Source organism: Macaca fascicularis, chromosome 1 (assembly GCF_037993035.2).
Source record: "Macaca fascicularis isolate 582-1 chromosome 1, T2T-MFA8v1.1".
NCBI classification, from domain to species: Eukaryota; Metazoa; Chordata; class Mammalia; order Primates; family Cercopithecidae; genus Macaca; species Macaca fascicularis.
In genome coordinates, this window is record NC_088375.1 from 120,282,848 (window position 1) to 120,290,214 (window position 7,367).

The window sequence follows — 7,367 nt, forward strand, 5'->3', positions numbered from 1 at the left end:
GTAGCTGGGATCACAGATGCACACCACTGTGCCCAGTTAATTTTTTAAAACAATTTTGTTGAGATGGGGGTTCTTACTATGTTACCCAAGCTGGTCTTGAACTCCCCTGCTCAAGCGATCCTCCCACCTTGGCCTCCCAAAGTGCTGGGATTACAGACATGAGCCACCATGTCCAACCTTGACTCATTTTTCTATTCCTCCTTCACTTCAGCCCCAATCACTCTCCAAATTCTGTCCATTTCTCCCACAGAACATCTTATACCTGTCCCTACCTTTCAGAAACCATACCTGCCTTAGTTCAGGCCTTCTTAACTTCTGTCCCGCGCATCCAGGAGTTTACTAAGGGGTCTTCAGACATCTGCTCTTCTACCTCCTGAGCCCTTTGGTTCCCAGCCTGGCACTCTTAAATATCTAGGGATCTTCAGTATTTAAAAGAACTACTGGAAACTATACATTTACCCCAATAAAGCATCACAGACTATTGATACATGTAATGTGTTAAATGTCCAAAATCAAACCGCCAGATCTTTGGGGGTAAATTAACAAAAGGGGTTTCCTGGTAATGAAAGGTTGGGACCCACTGCCAATCTACTTCACACAGCCCCAGTTAGCTGTCTGTCTGAAACAAAGGTCTAATGTCACTTCTCTTAAGACCTCAGTTCCTTCAGATTCCCTACTGTGGCATTTGAGTCCAGCCATCATTGGGTCCTACATGGTCACTTTCTGTCTCTACCCAGGCTACATTTTCCAAATACCCATGCACTTTCACTTCTCCATGACTTTGCTAATGCCTCTCCTTCATCCTAGAATGTTCTTCCCTCCCTCCTTTGCTCCTTGCTTCTTATCCTTCACGTTCTTGCTCAAACATCCCTCCTCTATCTTTCCTGAGTTCTGCATCTCTCAGGTCATAACTACGAGCTCCTTCTTGTTTGTCCTTGTAAGTCCAGTGTTTGTATCTTCTTTCTAGTACATATTTTATTCTGATGTATGTTATAGTAGGATCTCCCTCATCAGATTAGAGGCTGCCTGAGAGCTGACGCCCCATGAGCGGCCTCATTTAGTCCACACTTTGCATAGTCCCTGACACATAGTATGCGCTTGATAAGTGTTTGTTGGCTAAATAGACATGTGAGTGAATGAGTAGACAAGTTCTTTTACAGGATAAAATCCACATCATCACAATGACCCACAATGCTCCCACTGCCCCTGTGGTCTCAAGTGGCCACGTAGGACCAGAATGGTCACTATCTTCCAATAATACTAATACTAATCACAGCAGCTGTCATCTGTTACATGATTATGATGTGCCAGTCACCATGCTAAGTTCTTTTCATACATTATCTGATTTAATTCTGTCATCAACCTTTTGAGGTAGGTAATATTGGTATGACCTCATTATATGGAAGAGGACACAAGGAAGAGAAGTAAAGTAACTTGCCCAAGGCCAAGGGGAGGAACTGAGAGTCAAGCCTAGATGAGCCTGGTGTTACTTGCTTTATTTTGCCTGTGAAGGGCATGGGCGCCAGCTCAGCCTGTGCCCACTGACTAAGCCAACAGCACAGATGACGTGTTTCTCTCTTGCCAGGGAGACTGTGTGTTCCACAGGGCAGATTGGGCCCAGGCCACAAAGGACAGACCACTGACTGGGCTTGCCCTGATCTGGCCAAAGTGCAGGTGCTACCCGGGCCTGTGCCACTGACTGTCCCCAGACCACAAGTGCTTCCTCTGCCCTACACCAGCCTTCCTCCCTCTGCGAGGCAGTACCTGGTGTCGAGCACCTCTGATGATGGATGCTTTCAATATTTTGGTCAGTCCTACTAAGAAGGTTTGAATATAAACTGGGCCAGCAGGAAAAGGTAATTAGGCAGCGCTTTCCCGATGAGGGAAGAGGATCAGCAGGTGTCAGATCAGGGATCAGAGTCCTGGTGTGCATTTAATCAAGTATCGCTGTTCTGTTCACACGTCGTCGGATGGCAAAGCTTGAAAAAGTCCTAACCCACCTCTTTATTCCTAACTCCCGGTAGAGGTGGAGGAAGGATCCCAACGGTGCCCTCCCCCCAAAATCAGCAAAACCAAAACTGAAACACAAAACAGAGCCATCAGCATCCCACGCCTCCTTCTTCTGCATTCTCAGCCCTTGATTATGAAAAAAATAACCAAAAAAGAACAGAGAGAACCCTGGGGACAAGGCTCTAGACAGACCCATGGCAGACAAAAGGATTGGAGGAAAGGGAAGGAATGCTTAAAAAGCAGTTAGGCAGTAGCTTGGAGTCATCTTATTTAAATTCTAAACAAGACCAGTATTCTGAGATAACAAAAGCCACTGTGTTTAATTAAGGGCATAAATGGTAGAAATATGAGACAGGAGCTTTTACAAGCTGTTAATGAGGTGGATGGGAAACCTCTAAAAATAAACCACAGCAAGTTTAAAGGGTAATTAGGGGATCAAAAATAAACAGAGGGTGTCAATTTAAGAGAAGTTCCCTTCGAGGGCTCCTCCAACCAGTCCTCAGTAGGTAGGGCAGGCCAAAAAGAGAGCCCCCCAAGGAGTCAGGAGGCAGGTATCTTCTTCTAACTTGGCCTTTGCTCCTTCCTAAACTTTTAAGAATTCTAATGAGCTCCCCGGCCCCACCACCACCCACAACAAGCAAATAAAGCCACTGTGAGGCAGGCTATGCCTTATTTAACACGTAGTCCCCAAAGAGGCCTGAGCAAACATTAGGGGATGAGAAACCTTAAGAGCAAAGTTATAAAAATCAGTCCAGTTCCTGCATTTGAGTTGATAGCCAAGATTTGTGCCTACGTGTGTGGGTGCATGGACACACAAACCACACACCTGCACACACAAACAAACCCCCCACTTATCAATTGAGAGCTCCACTCAAGGCCATTGCTCATGAATAGAGAATAGGTGTTTGCTAACCCTTGAGGTGAAGTTCTTGTATGCCTCCCACCTCCTGCCTCCCACCTCCACAATCTTTTTCCCCTTCCCCATTATTGCTTAAAATGCTAGCACATTAGGAAGCTGTTCTGTGGTCGGGTAAGTTGGGGAAGTTCTTCCCATAATATGCCCTTCTAGGAGATGCATGTTTACACATTTAACGCTCTAAGAACTGTGATCAGGAAATCTCTTTTTGTTTGTTTAACTCAGCGTTTCCCAAATCCTTTGCTCATGTAACCCTTTTCCCACAAAAGGGTTCTGGATATATTCAGGTTATATCCATTCCTCTTCTAGTTCTGTGAGACCCTGTCCAAAGGTGACATCTCATCTTCCTACAATCTATGAACTAAATGGTAAACTTAACCTCTGCCATACCCCAATATTCAACAATGGAACAAAAATGGGAAGATAGCAGAAAACAATCATTTACTTAGAAAAATAGAGGAAAGAAAGAGATCTCTAGGCAAGAACCATACAGTGGCTACTTGTCTAAGCAAATATTTAATCCTGAAGCTATAGGGAACCATTACCATCCCTCCCCACTACCTACCCCCAAGTGGCAAAATTTGGGGGCATTAAACACTCCCCCAAAGGACCAGGAATTGGCTATACAGAGGGATAACTGCAGCACAGGCCTCTTGCTTCTCCATGGATGGGGCAGGTCGGTGGTCTCCCTCAAATGGGCTAGAGAGCAGCAGGGCTAGTCATGGGGTGGGGGAAGAGGAGACACACAAAGAGAAATAAGGAGCTCTGGGATAAGCATCCTTCCTTTAATTCATTTACTCTCCTGCCAACTTCTCTGCAAATATGAGGTAATACTGGTCTTTATGATTACAAAGTGGTGCCCACCCCTGGAGAGAATTCTGGTCCAGATTCTGGTCCAGTGCATATAGCTCTACCCTGCAAATTCTGAGTCCTTTCTGCTCCTAATGGGAGCTGAAAAGTAAACTCAGTCAGAAGACCTGTGCAACCCAGGCAAAGTATTAATAACTGAACCCATTTTTATCACCTTTGTTCATTTGTAAAATTAGGACAATAATTACAGCTACTTTACAAAGTTGTTTAGAAGGCTAAATTATATATGCAAACATTTAATATCTTGTGGTACACTGTAATGATCAGAATACATTATTTTCTCTTTCCCTCTACACCCTCCTTGGGTGATTTCCTCCACTCCCAGGTCGTGATTCCACGGACATGCAGATGGATCTGAAAAACATATTTCCATCTAGATCTGTCTCCTGAATGCTAGATTTCTGCCACAGATTGGGATTTATTGTAAGAAAGCAGAAATCCAATGAAATCCAAGAACAGAAAAGTAAAATATTGCCAGATATGAGAGGTTCTAAAATTAGGAGAAACCCATTAAGAACAGAAGCAGCAGCTCTCTCTCTCCCTGTCAGGAGTCACCAGTCTCCAGGTGTCTGCTCCATTCTCCCCTGGCACCCCACCTCATTCCTGTCTACTCATCATGCCCCCAGTGTATAGGACCCACCTGAAGAGCTCACTCCAAGTGACAATAGACCCAATGTCTCCTTGTTCAAAATTCAGGAGAAAGAGTCTGCTTTGATGAGCCTATCCATTCAACCCTGACAATGTAAGTCATAGGATTTGCTGCCCTGGGTAAGGTGTCCATCCCGTATAATGCTGTCCCTTCCAGCATCACTGAACAAGACAAATAATGAAAGTCTGTCAGTTTCATTCTATTGCTTGTCCTTATTCGGACATTTTCAAAGGTGCTTTCGTCTAATTGATCACATTTACAACTATAAATCATACATCCTCTCCCCATAGGAAATAACTTGAAGTCATATTCTGCTCCTCATTCAGAGGCAGTGAGTGTCTCAAGGCCATCTCAAAGGTTGCCTGCCTGCCTCAGAATCCACAATATTCAGTTTATATCCATTCCTCTTCTAATTCTGTGAGACCCTGTCCAAAGGTGACATCTCATCTTCCTACAATCTATGAACTAAATGGTAAACTTAACCTCTGCCATACCCCAATATTCAACAATGGAACAAAAATGGGAAGATAGCAGAAAACAATCATTTACTTAGAAAAATGGAGGAAAGAAAGAGATCTCTAGGCAAGAACCATACAGTGGCTACTTGTCTAAGCAAATATTGAATCCTTAAGCTACAGGGAACTCTGACTGACACTGTAAGGCCAATGTCCTTGGAAGCCTGCATATTCTTAATTGTTGAAATAAGTCCTGAGGACCAGGCCCATCAATTTTCTGTTGCTCAGAACCCAGGATTAGGTTCTTCAATCTGACTGTCCTTCTCTTAATGGCTGATGCCACTTAGTACAAAAGGGATGTAGGCAAAAAGTGCTAGCTATTTCTCTCCTAATTTGTCTTTCCTTATCCATACTTCAATCCTAGCTGTTAGACTTGCCTCCCAGTGGGAAGAGATCTTCTTGTTTTGTAGGGAAGACAGAGTAAAAAATGCCTTGGAGGAGCTTGTGGGAGTGTCATGTTCCCCAGCAACTCCTTCTAGATAATCCTTTTCCAATGGCCTAAATATCCATCTTTGTCAATCACACCTTTAGCTTTGGCACCAGAAACTCAATGAGACAGAAAATTAGGACTAGACCACAGTTTGGCAAGGCCCATTAGTTTCTGGATTTGAATCTAAGTAATCAGAGAGCTCCAGCTACAGACAAAATGGGCTTCCTGCCCCAGGATTACATAATCACCTTGCTTTTCTTATTTGCTGATAGACGGGCATTTTGGATAGAAACATGTCTCTTTGCTGATGGCTTTAATCTAAGATTCTAAGCAATAAATAATCTGCTTCATTATTCTTACAATCAGTCATCAAGCCTCCCAGAGCTCCACCTTTTGTATGGTTATGTCCTGGGTCTCAAGGGATTGCAGGTGACACCTAACTAGTTTTTCATCAAAAATCACAGGCTGCAAAATTCTCATCTTGTCATTTATTTTTAGATTATATCTCCTCCCAGTGATACCATAACTGTCCCACATGTTAAGGCTCTGTCACTTGAAACCCCACTCCTGGTACCAATTTCTATTCTAATTACAGGCTTTCTGGTCATATACTAAAGAAGATTAAAATTTAAATATTTAATATTTAAACACACACACACATAGAAAGAGAGAGAATGCACAAGAAACAAGAACAGCCAGGCTCAAGGAAATTAGAACTGAAAGTTAGAATATATACCAGACATATTCTCTTTCTCTGTCTCTTTCTCTCTCAGGGGCAGTGCCATATTCTCTCAGTTGTTCATCAATTTGTGTCTGTTCCATTATTTTCTCTTTTCAGGTCTTTCAGGAAGACAATGGCCCTTTCAGCAACTTACATATAGGCCCAATGGCTATCACAGCCCCTGAGTTTGTAAGACCTTCCAATACCAATGTCCATCAGTTACTGGCAGTAGTCAGTGGCTTGGTTGGTTGAAACTCTCCAAAGACAAAATCTGATTGACGTAACTCACTTGTTTGAGCCACATGTGATGCTTAATAATGAGTGTCAACTTGATTGGATTGAAGAATACAAAGTATTGGTCTTGGGTGTATCTGTGAGGGTGTTGCCAAAAGAGATTAACATTTGAGTCGCTGGGCTGGGGAAGGCAGATCCACCCTTGATCTGGTGAGCACAATCTAATCAGCTGCCAGCGAATATAAAGCAGGCAGAAAACCATGAAAAGGAGAGACTGGCCTAGCCTCCCAGCCTACATCTTTCTCCTATGCTGGATGCCTCCTGCCCTCAAACATCAGACTCTAAGTTCTTTGGTTTTGGGACTCAGACTTGCTCTCCTTGTTTCTCAGCTTACAGACAGCCTATTGTGGGACCTTGTGATCATGTAAGTTAATACTTAATAAACTCCCACATATATATGTCATATGTATCATATATATCCTATTAGTTTATATTTATATATATAAACTGATTTTATATATATCCTATTAGTTCTGTCCCTCTAAGAGAACCATGACTAATACAGATTTTGGTACTGGGAATGGTTCTAGAGGAACAGAATTTTAAGGATGGAGTTCTTTCATTGATTTTGGGGTTTCTGGAGTGAGCTGCTTAATATGATTAGACCCAAAAATGCTAAGGACTCTACTTCTAATAGTATGGAAAACACTGATAGTCCTTGGCATGAACTATTTAGAGAGTTATGCAAAATAAATGCATTTGACACTCCTGATTCACTGCTCATGAGAGGCAAGTTTAGTAACTCTATACATAATACCTATGACCATATGTGGAGAACCAAGGGACACAATGAAGCTGGTTGGTTGCTTCTAAGTTCAGCGGGCACAATGATGAAAGAAAATGATGAACTCAGGGATTCTGTCTCCCGGATTCAGAAGCAGATACTGAGCCTCAAATCTGCTAAGATTGCCCTTAGTGAGAGTCTTATATCCTATAGAGAAAGAGCTGAAATTGTGGAAAAA